This window comes from Ixodes scapularis, unplaced genomic scaffold, assembly GCF_016920785.2.
Source record: "Ixodes scapularis isolate PalLabHiFi unplaced genomic scaffold, ASM1692078v2 PGA_scaffold7__128_contigs__length_106722199, whole genome shotgun sequence".
Classification (NCBI taxonomy): domain Eukaryota; kingdom Metazoa; phylum Arthropoda; class Arachnida; order Ixodida; family Ixodidae; genus Ixodes; species Ixodes scapularis.
Genome location: NW_024609882.1, coordinates 36,610,365 through 36,621,125, shown reverse-complemented (window position 1 = coordinate 36,621,125; position 10,761 = coordinate 36,610,365).

Sequence of the window (10,761 nt, the reverse complement as noted above, 5' to 3'; positions counted from 1 at the left end):
CCGGAGGGAACACTCCAGTAGAGCGGTGTCGCGTGTGACACCAAAAAGAAAGAAACTCTAAAAGGAGTTATAACCTGTCTCCCCGAATCCACGAGAGAAGTGTCCGATGGCGTCAAATAACGTCATCCTTCTCGAGAAAGATCTACGAATCTGGGGCTTTGACACAGCACTGCTGTCACACTTCTCTACCTAGAGCAACGCCAGTTCAAGCTGACGATTCACGCTCGCGAGCTCAAATAAGGAACGAAACAAAATGAGAACAACAATGACAAAAGAGAGAGTCAATATCATGCCGCGGTCGGTGCCTCCAAGAGAAGCCTGTCCAAACATCCGACAGATGTCGCCAGTGTACACGCTTACGAGTAGTACGGCCCCGAGCTGCGACGCTTTGATTTTTCCTTCTTGCCCGATCTAAGTTTTTTTTGTTATACGCTTCCAGGCGGAACACCTATTTCAAACTCGTGCTCGGACACAAGCAAAAAGGAATAAACAACCGCGAGAAGAAAAAAAAAAATATATTAACGGGCGAGGGTGCAGGTTGTTTGCACATCCGTCCATCCGTGTAGCAGATATCTATTCCGTCTGCTCTCTTCTGAAGAAGAGAAACTCAATCTCAAAGACAAACTTCCAGCGGGACCAGAAAGAAGTCGTAGCCAAAAGCCGGCTCCTCTCGGGACAGACGAGCACACAAAGAGAAAGTAGTCAATCCGAGCCGAGGCGAGATACCGAGGGAGGGGCAATATTCCCTGCGGATCAAGTTTCCCCCACAGCTGCACCGGTGTGTGCTCCATTGGTAAACAAAAGTGGCTGTCGCGTTCGAAAATGTAGAAGAATAAAAAAGGCATAGCGCCACGGTGATATATATAATGTGTGTGTGTGGGCTTGCGTGCCTGTGTGTGTGTTTGTGTGTGTTTTACGCAAAAGCGGTTTCACGCAAAGCGGAGCTGTTCCTAATTTTAGTTGTCCTATAAGCGGACAGAAGGTGTATCTGTGTAAGAGATAATTCTGCAAAAATACCGAGAGAAACAGAAGAAAACGAGAACAATTACTGAAGGCACGTGCACGTTTTCACCAGACTAAAGACCAAAAACAAAAACAAAAAACTTTCTTTCTCGTCTTTTCTTTCTCATGTCTCGGTGTTTAATACATGTTTTCACAAGCGCGGTGTTTTTCTTTTTCCCGGTAGCTTTTTAACCAGCCATTTTGGTTTTTGATCCTCGGCCCTCTTGGACCTAAAATAGCATATCCATATCGCTCAACTCTCCAACCGAGGACACTTCAAGGAAGACGGACTTTTAACTCTAAAACATAGACGAAACTGCTTTTCGAATTTCGGATAGTTGAACTTGTCATTACCGCTCAAATTTAGGCAGATTGCACGACGACACTCTCATCGTGAGTTTAATTTCCCCGCCTTTTCGTAATCTGCCCCGACGTTCAGTTTTTCCTCGCGCCCTTCAATTTGACTTTCCTCTCCCTCTTCTGTCGGTTTGACCCATTGGAAGTCAACAAAGCCATCTGCACAACACACACACACACACACAACGGCCGGATCAGGGCAGACCGCACACAATGCAGCCCGAAACCCAAGAAGACGCCGGTTGACGGGAATCGCACAACAGCTGCGGGCAGGTATCAGTTTCACCTCCCTCCCTCCCTCCAACGTACGAATCGTGGCCACACAATGGCCGACCACAAAGCGGCACCGCTCGCGCCGAACTAGGCAAATAAATCCTGTACGCTGTGCCGGAACAATGCGGGTGCGGGGACGAAGGATCGGCCGCCGAACCAACGAAAAGGTTGGCGATACTTCCCGATCGCATGCTCCTAAAAAGACAGACAAAAAAATCGTAACGAAATCGACCATAGTGGACGCTATACGAGCCAATCCAAGCCAATCCGTACCGGAGGGCCCACCGTACCGTATCGGATGTGCAAAGACGGTTCCCTAAAACTGCCCAGTGTCTACAGGCCGTATTTTGCTCGATGTATTCGCAGTTTGACCGCCATTACCAGCAACGTCGTTACTTTCAACGTCGCTGCGCCCCTCCCGAGAGTCACGTGATATTCGCACCGCATTTGGATTGGCCAGGATGGCTCGTAGAGTCGTCTGGTGTCCATCGTGTAAAGGTGAAACGGATGGGGTCGAACCCGCCAGATCAGAACAGTAACAGCTCAAAAAAAAAAAAAAGAAGAAGAAGAGGGAGTTTAAAAATGGCGCCGCAGCTCCTCAGGTAGGCGAAAGCCAAAAGTCAAATAGTGGGAGGGGCGAGAGCACGGACACCTTTTGGTTCCAAATCTCCGATTATCCTCCCGTCTTCTATCGTCCCCCCTGCTGGTCAGACTCCGAGAAAGAAAGGAGTGCCGTGTCTGCTGTTTTATTTATTTCGCTTAGTTATTTCTGAGTTCAGGGCGGAGGAGGAATGCCTTCCGTGCCGTTTCGGGAGCGACGCAGCTTTGACCTCCGATATCCTGTTGACTCAAGAGCCAGGCACTTTTTTTCCCCTCTTTTTTCTCACGTTGAAGTTACTGCGCAGGTCAGTGCGCATCTGTCAATGTTGGCAATTCTGATGCTGTTCAGAATTTCGAAGTACACCACGCCTCCCAGCGGCAAGGCATGGAAACGGAGAGCTCTGGTTTTCGATTTGGGACTTTCAGCGCGGGTGGTACGGCGGTTTGAGAATCGCGTTTGCTAGACCACGGATGATCAACTTCACGATAGCGATTCCTGCTTGCACTTTCCCTGCATAAAAATGTGACGCACTCGTGCTTAACGCAATTAGAATGACATTGACTTTTGAGATGGGAATGTTGTGGCTACTGATGAGCTGACCGATCTCATTTACGAGGAAGAAAGAAAAAAAGAAAACAGCTCACCGATATTTGTCAATTTTCTCATTCCGAAAAAAAAAAGGAAGGTATTTTGTACGCATTTGAGGTGTCGCTCACACCAGTGTTGCGGAATGAGCACCCCGCATTTTTGTTGCAACTTCATTCCACAGGGAATTAGATTCTCCAATTATTCCATTACTTTTGAACTCCCAGGAATAGAAACACTGGGCCCATCCGCACTCCTGGAATGGCTGAACCGTTACATTCCATTCCTCTAGTTACCCACCGTGAAGAAATGGCGCTTGACAACTACACTAAGTTGCAGGCCAATAACGTCAGCACAAAGCTGATGTTATCAAACGCATATACACAACTGCAAACATGTGCACAACACGTACCGAAAGCATTGTTTTTACTAAGCCGAGGGATGGACGCGCATAGCGCTGATGGAAATTGTTGCGGTGGCCCTGCAGATATCGATCGCGCGACCAAGCGTAAAAAGGCTCCTAGGAGACGGCAAAACATCACCAATTTTTTTCGCAAAAGAACCGTGCATAACCTCCACTTCTAGGAGATATACGTAGCAAGTGAGGAGACACGCATCCGAGAAACGCGGGCGGTGTGACATTGTCCCCGCCCGGTGGCCTACGACTGGTGCTGTAGCATAGGCTATGGCTGTAGCCGCACACGGCCACAACAGCCGCATTTTTGTTACGCTGTTTCATAATCCCCTTTGACCAGATCGATACAGCTCGCGTATAAGGACAGAGACCATTCCATTCTCACTTCATTCCGGGCAAAATGAGCCTACTTCCATTCGCATTCTATTCCTCGCAGTGCTGCCACCATTTAATTCCCATTCCGTTCCGGCATCGTGGAAGGGCGGAATGATTCCGGAATCATTCCAACTCCAGGGCGGCAACTCCGCGACACTGACTCACGCAATGTGTGAACCCGCGGTTCACGCCGGAAGGTGGCGAAATGTAGACGCCTGATTGGTCCAACGAGCACGCAGCTTCCACTGCGCTGTCAGCTTAGGGAAGGCGTTGGGATTCCAAATTCGACAATACCTGGTGCTCGACGCTTCCGAATTGAAGCCGACTTCATCGAAGGTCCTCACTTTAAATAAAGCATCTGCGGGGCCAGGCTGAACCTCGTATATCTCTCCATATTATCTGCCAAAAAAAAAAGAAAAAGGAGAAAAAGAAAAGACACTGCGAGGGCACAGTTTACTGCAAGCGTCTATCGGTAAACCATTTGACCGTTCCAAAATGCGGTTCTATCTCTATAATAACTGCCAGGATGAGAACGGCTGAGCGTGTTCCCCAGATGTCTATAAGGCAGGCACTCATCGTCTTCCGACGTGCCTGGGCTGCGGCTCGAAGCTCACAAGACGCCCGGGTAGTATGGAAGCCACGAAGTTCGCGCCAGAGAAGGAACAGCTGAAGGTTATCCCTGCCGTTTTCATCGTGTTATAAACTAGTGTGGCTCCTCAATTGCCAGTCGAATTTGTGTCATGTATTACTTCAACGTAATATGTCAAAGCGTACCGTCGCTTTCGCACACGCCAAGGGCAGACGGGAATGGGTTCCCTGCCGTCAAGTTCTTTCTCGATTTGTTTCTCATTTTCGGTAATGACGAAACAAATTAACGCCCCGCACGAAGCGCTGAAAGAAATTTGGTCGTGTTGTTGTTAGTGTTCCTTTTCTTTTTATTTGTTTCGCGCTTCTCGAGGACGTTGCACATAACCGGCGTGACTCCCCCGCTTAGTGAAGAAATTGCAAATGGTAAGCTGGGAGATGTCGTAATGGCTAGAGAGGGAGAACAAATTGTCCCTGACCGTTATTGTCAAACGCAATCTTATGGCCATCTCGAACACTTACGAAATCAAAAATCGCGAGGCTCGCATTTTTAATCTCGCCGATTTCGGAATCTCCCTTTCAACTGCGTCCCCGAGCAATCTGTGAAACAAACTATAAGACGGATCGATGAAGAGAAGAGACGACTATAGACAAATATATAGATGGGCGTACGGACGTATCCTGGTCGTTACGCTGGTTACCCCGCCGAGTTGGGTGCTCTCTGCCTAACTGATTTGCGCCAGTTGGTGCGTAAGAGGCGCCCCTTTACGGACAGCTGCGGAGTTAGCGACTCGTGGCGATCGCGGCGCCACGCCCGGCGGCGTTCAGAACCGATCAGGCAAACTGCGGCGATCGGTGGGCCGTGAAGTCACTTCCGCCCCCGCTTTCTCCGACCATTACGTGTACTATACACGCGACAGGAGACACGCGCATGCGCAGTAAAGTGCGTCAACCTTTCATTCTGACTTTCTTTTTTTTTTTAGTGTTGCGTTGTGAATACTGATGTCCCGTTTATGCGCGAACAGTCACGTGATCCGGAATAAGGGTGACAATGCGCTTTAGCCAGTCTCGGAATGGAAGATGCGCTATCGCGGACAATGCGAGCTGAAACTCTCCTTCATGCTTCTTTGGCGTATACCGGCCAGTTTTTGAAACGTACGAGCGCGTGTGAGTGTGCATGTCTGAACACGCACACTTATGTACACACATACATAAGCAAGCACCAATACGCACACACGCACACTAAAAAAAAGAAAAAGAAGAAAACTCGCACAGACAGAAACAAAGGACTCGAGGCCTATTTCTGGCATCCGTAACAAGCGACTACGTCCTCGGAACGATACACCGACCGTTCCAGGGGAAGCACCGTCCGTCGTATAACGAGTTCTGTCCACCGGCAAGAAAACAATCATTACGGAACGTCGTGGCGACAACAAAGCTCACGTCGAACGCCGCGTCTTATGAGCCAAACAATCGTGTCCATCTTTTGTCTCGGCCGCGGGGAGAAAGCAAAACGGCTGCCGCCCTTGACCTCCCTCCAGCACGCGAGCACGCATGAATATGCAACAACGTTGGCGTCATCCTCCTCGTGTGGCGTACAGGCCCGATCTCGAGACAACTGGCCCGCGTGCCCGGCCGAGAGATAAGGGAAGAGAAATGACGCCGCCGTGGCACGCGAGCGGACTCGTCCGTCCCTCCTTTAGGCCTAAACCTCCCTGTCCTGCTCTGCTGGTCCCTCTCAGAGCAGGCTCGGCTGTCTCCTGAACCGAAACGGCTGTCTCTTGCAGTGCATTTCTCCCTCTCTCTGTCTCTCTCCTTCCATCCGTCTTGCATTATGTTTCTTCTTCTTATGATGATGATTATTATTATTATCTCTCTGCCCGTTTCGATCTGGATGAGCATCGTACCGGCGTGCAGTGTTGCGTATCAGTAAACTGTCTGGTTTAAAGATTTCAGGCTATGGCGCTGCAATCGTACTGCACTCGCAAGCTTTCTCATCGACAATGTGAAACAGTGTCGCCATACTCTGGCAGAGTGGTCCCCGCTTTGCCTAAACGTCTAAAGGCTCATTTTTGTCTCGCCCGCGTAGTACAAAAATTAAAATGGAAAACTGTATGACTCATGGGCAACACAGCCACGTTTGCCGTGGTGCACTACGTTGCAATTTGATCCAGCATAGCCTTTCTTTTTTCTCCCGCTTGTTAAAATTGTATTTTAACATTGCGAAACGTTTCGGTTTCCTACCAAATATCGTCTAACTTAACAGTTATTCGATATGCGGTACTTTGCAATCGGAACTCTCTGTGATATATAGTACACTACGTGATACGATTCGCCTTTTGCAAGAAAAGGAAATTCACCATTAACACCAATATTTATCTTAATCCCCAGGATTAGTATAATCGTCCGTGCAACTAGTTTTGACAACATCCTCTCCGTCGTATTGAGTATTCTATTAACCCAACACGCTCGTCAAACCCACCGGGAAAATACAGCGATCGATCGGGCTTGCTTATTATTTCGCGCACTCTACGTTTGTTATTTAATTCATTTTTTATGCAAGTAACCGGTAATTAAATACATTTGTGAACGAGGATACTGGATTAGAACGGCAGAGATGTCCCGCAGGTGCTCCGTTCCCAGCGCGAGCTTCCCATCAGCAATACCGCTCCCGCGTCTCGCGAGTCTCAACCGTGCACGCGCAGTTAAAGCACGACGGAAGGCAACAAGCGCATGCTGAATGGCGGGCATCGGAAAGTTACGCCCTAGCTGCGCTTCCGAAATCCTCCAACATATCTCACAAAAAAAAAAAAAAAACACACAAGGGTATTATTACACACAAGCTGAACAACGCCAGACACAAGACAAAGAGTTGGCGAGGAGACAATGGAAACATGACGCCCATGAATGAGCCGTGGCTGCCAGTGTAGAGCTCCGTGCCGCTCGGTAGCCAAGTGAGGGCAACCACAGGAACGTGGGGGGAAAGGAGAGTGCTACACGTGCGCAGTGTTGCTAGGCGCAGACTGAGCGACATCCTGTTATGCAAATTCCGCGTCCAGTCTTCCCTTCCCCCTTCTCGCTGCCCTCCTTACTTTCTTCGCTAATTTTCGCCCGGCTAATTTCCGCCCCTTCAATTAGGGATTTCCGCCGAGGATGAAGGAAATTTTCGTGAGACACCGCATTTCCGTGGCAGGGTGGGAACAACTTGACGCCGGATTCGATTTGGACGTCGAGAGATTAGTATACAGGCGCGCGAGATGCTGAACGGCTGCAGCGCTTGCTGACAAAAGCTCGGCCGCGAGCGGGCGTTGATTCGTAAAGCGTTCCTCTACGCGCGAGTTGTCGTACATGCCAAATAGTTCGAGCGATTCGGACGAATCACGAAGACAAAAACGTGAGCTTTATTTATTTATTTATTTACTGTACCATCAAGGCCCGGAGGCATTACAGAGAGGAGTGGTTGTAACGTGTGAAATCGGTGGGGTGTTTCTTGGAAATAGGTGGCTTTGGAGGGGAGGCACTCACTTGACCGAATGACGTTTTAGCGAACGCCCACGTTTCACCGAATGACACTTTAGCGAATAGTCGGACGCCGCGAAGCGGCGTTTTCGGGTGGGCCAAATGGGTTCACATTTTTGTAATGAGCCGCCGCAGATTGCCGCCGCGAAGCGGCGTAAAGTGCAGCGCGGCGGATGGGTTAACGCGCGCCCCTGTTATTCGCTAAAACGTCGATTCGCTCAAATGTCGCTGTTCGCTAAAATGACATTCGCTCATGTGATATGGACCCGCTTCGGAGATGGTTGTAGGCTGGGAGGTGGCTCCAGTCGTTCGATGTTCTCGGGACGAAGGAGTCAACATAGATGTTTGTACTACACCCCGGCGTTCAAATCATAAACCGATAAGGTCGATGCGAGATGACACGTATATGGTGCGCAAGGAAACAATTGACCTTTCCGGAAAATCCCACAAGTCCCCTCGCCAGCCCCACATTGCACATCGCGGCGCGGGGAATTTTGGTTGCCGTTCCGATGTAAGCTAGGGCACGCTAGGGTGCCTACATGTTTCCGCCGCTCCGCTGACATGTAGGCACCCTAGGGCACGCTCGTATGTTCGGTACATCCTGAAAGTAGCTGAGTTACTTTTTTTTTTTTTTTTCTTAGCGGCAAATTTAAAACACAGAAAAAACAGAGCGAAGGCACAAAGCCGATGCATACATTGTTTTGTTATCGTCCTGCTTTCTTTCGGTCGTGAAATCGCGAAATGCTAAAGAAACACGAACCGCTCCTTTTATTTAGGGGTTCTTCTTCACGTGCTGTACATTTCGCGTTGGTGTATAGTGCGTCAAAGCGACGGTGGGAGGCGCTGCGTATTTCCGGAATGGTCTCTTGATCTCTGATAATCAGGTTAGAATGATAAATTTTATGCAAGAGACATAGACAAAGACAGACAAGTCCAGGATTGACTTCAGTGATGCCACGCTAGCAGCACGAGAATGACAACGCAAGTTCGTCTGCTTTTTGCGTAGGGGTTGTTGTGACGTTAGAACGCCGAGCTGTGACGGGTTCTGGTTGTAAGGATAGTGGGTAGACCTCGATGCTAGCAGCCTTGAGGTCCTACCCACTACCCTTTTAATAGCACCAGATTGAGAGCTCGGCGTTCTCACGTCATCGCAAGCTCTGCTCAAGGAGCAGACGAACTTGTGCTCCCGAGCCGCTAGGCTCACGCGACTGTGCCTTTTGTCTGCGTTGTAGACATTTGTGAGACTTATTATGAAGGTCAAGCAGAAGGTAACAGTAAAAGGTAACACTGGTTACGTTGCGAAACGTTTCGGTTCTCTAGCAAGATATATTCTAACTTAAGTTAACAGTTAATCGATATACGATACTTTACGATGCATGGGAACGGACTATAATGTATAGTACACTACGCGATACAGTTTGCCTTCTCGCATTTTGCTCGAAAAGGAAATTCACATTAGCACCTGCCGTTGCGTCTCAATATGTCTGCTGCCATCTTTGTTTCTGTCTCTGCAGGGAACTGAAGAAGGACCTAGATGCGAAACTTGAAATGATTAGGGCTTCTTATTTTATATATTTATTGTTTGCAGGTGCATACTCTATAGGCAGGTCAAGTTGCCATATAACTTGACCATTATATAAATTATGTTTCAACAACTGAGCACTTTTTTTTTTCGAAATCCTTAAATCCACGAGAATCTTAATCTGTCTCTAACGTGACGCTACGACAAGTTGCCACGGGGGCGAACCACCGGAACATTTCGGGGACGATGGCGGGTCAATGCTGGTCCTTCGGTATCAGTACAAACCCACTCAGGCGCCATTACAAGACGATTTCAGCACCCTGCAGCCTGAACCCGCACCGTCACACCTCGCGCTCGCGCAAAAGCGACAAAAAGGGACCTCTTCAAACTTTTCCGTCGCTTATCGGAGACGTCGTTTGGAGTCGTGCGCACGCCAAAGATAGCACGGCTCATTTACTCCCGCACTAGTTTCGAAATTTCAAAAGAGCACCAAAGATATATCCTTTCGACGGACACGACTGTGTCTTTCCATGTGTGAGGGACAAGCGCACCATTAAAATGGAGCCAAATAAATCGAGAAGAGGAAAGAGTGTCCAAACCATTACTCACGTTTCGAGAACGACGTCTTCTGACACGTAAAAAAGAAAATTAAAAAAGAAACCGACAAGTTGAATTTAAAAGAATGCATCGTCGTTTTGGAGTTAATTCTTACATACTCCTATCGTACTATCAATCTTGCGCTCGCTTTTTCGCTGCGGCGCTTATCACAATGGTAATTACTTACTGTTGTTCAATCTTAATGGTCGTCCTACCCAGTTCGAGCTTCCAATATTTCTCTCGCTCCTACGTATCGCGTATCCGGTCCTTCGCTCACCGTGCCCTCTCTCAAAAGAGTGAACCCTTTCCCACGTTGAAGTTAGAGGCAATGAAAAGCTTCGTGGTGACTCCGCGGAATCTTCTCTTCAATTCTTAGCTCCTTGACGTCTTCTTTTCCAAACTACGCCCCCTTTACGTTTCTTTGCTCCGTCTCTCCTTACCGACACCGCCCTCGCAATTCGGGCGCAATTCGGGGAAGAGGAAAGTCAGAGTATCGTCTGCCTTGCAGAACAACTTCGTGCAGCGGCCTTTAAACACGACGCTGCATATCCCCGCTGCGCCTCTGGTGAATCAGGGCTCCGCGTTATGGCTATCTATATCGTTCTGGACGAACGATGTTCTTTTTACGGGAGGGGCCATGGCTCTCGTAGCATAGAAGGAACGTGTTTTCGCGCAATATTCATTTAAATACAAGAAACAAAAAACAGAAAAAAAATATCTGGCATTGAGAGACGCCCAGCAAACACCAAAGTAAATATATATATATATATATTAGAAATGAGCATAGCACGTGATTTACTCGCCACTAAGAAAACAGTACGCATGAAACAGCTATTCCGCACTGCCGAGACTTGCATGCGAGTGCGCTGACGTTCCCATAGCAGAACGGATCCGCGTGGAAGCTTCATACATCATCGAAGACATTACTGC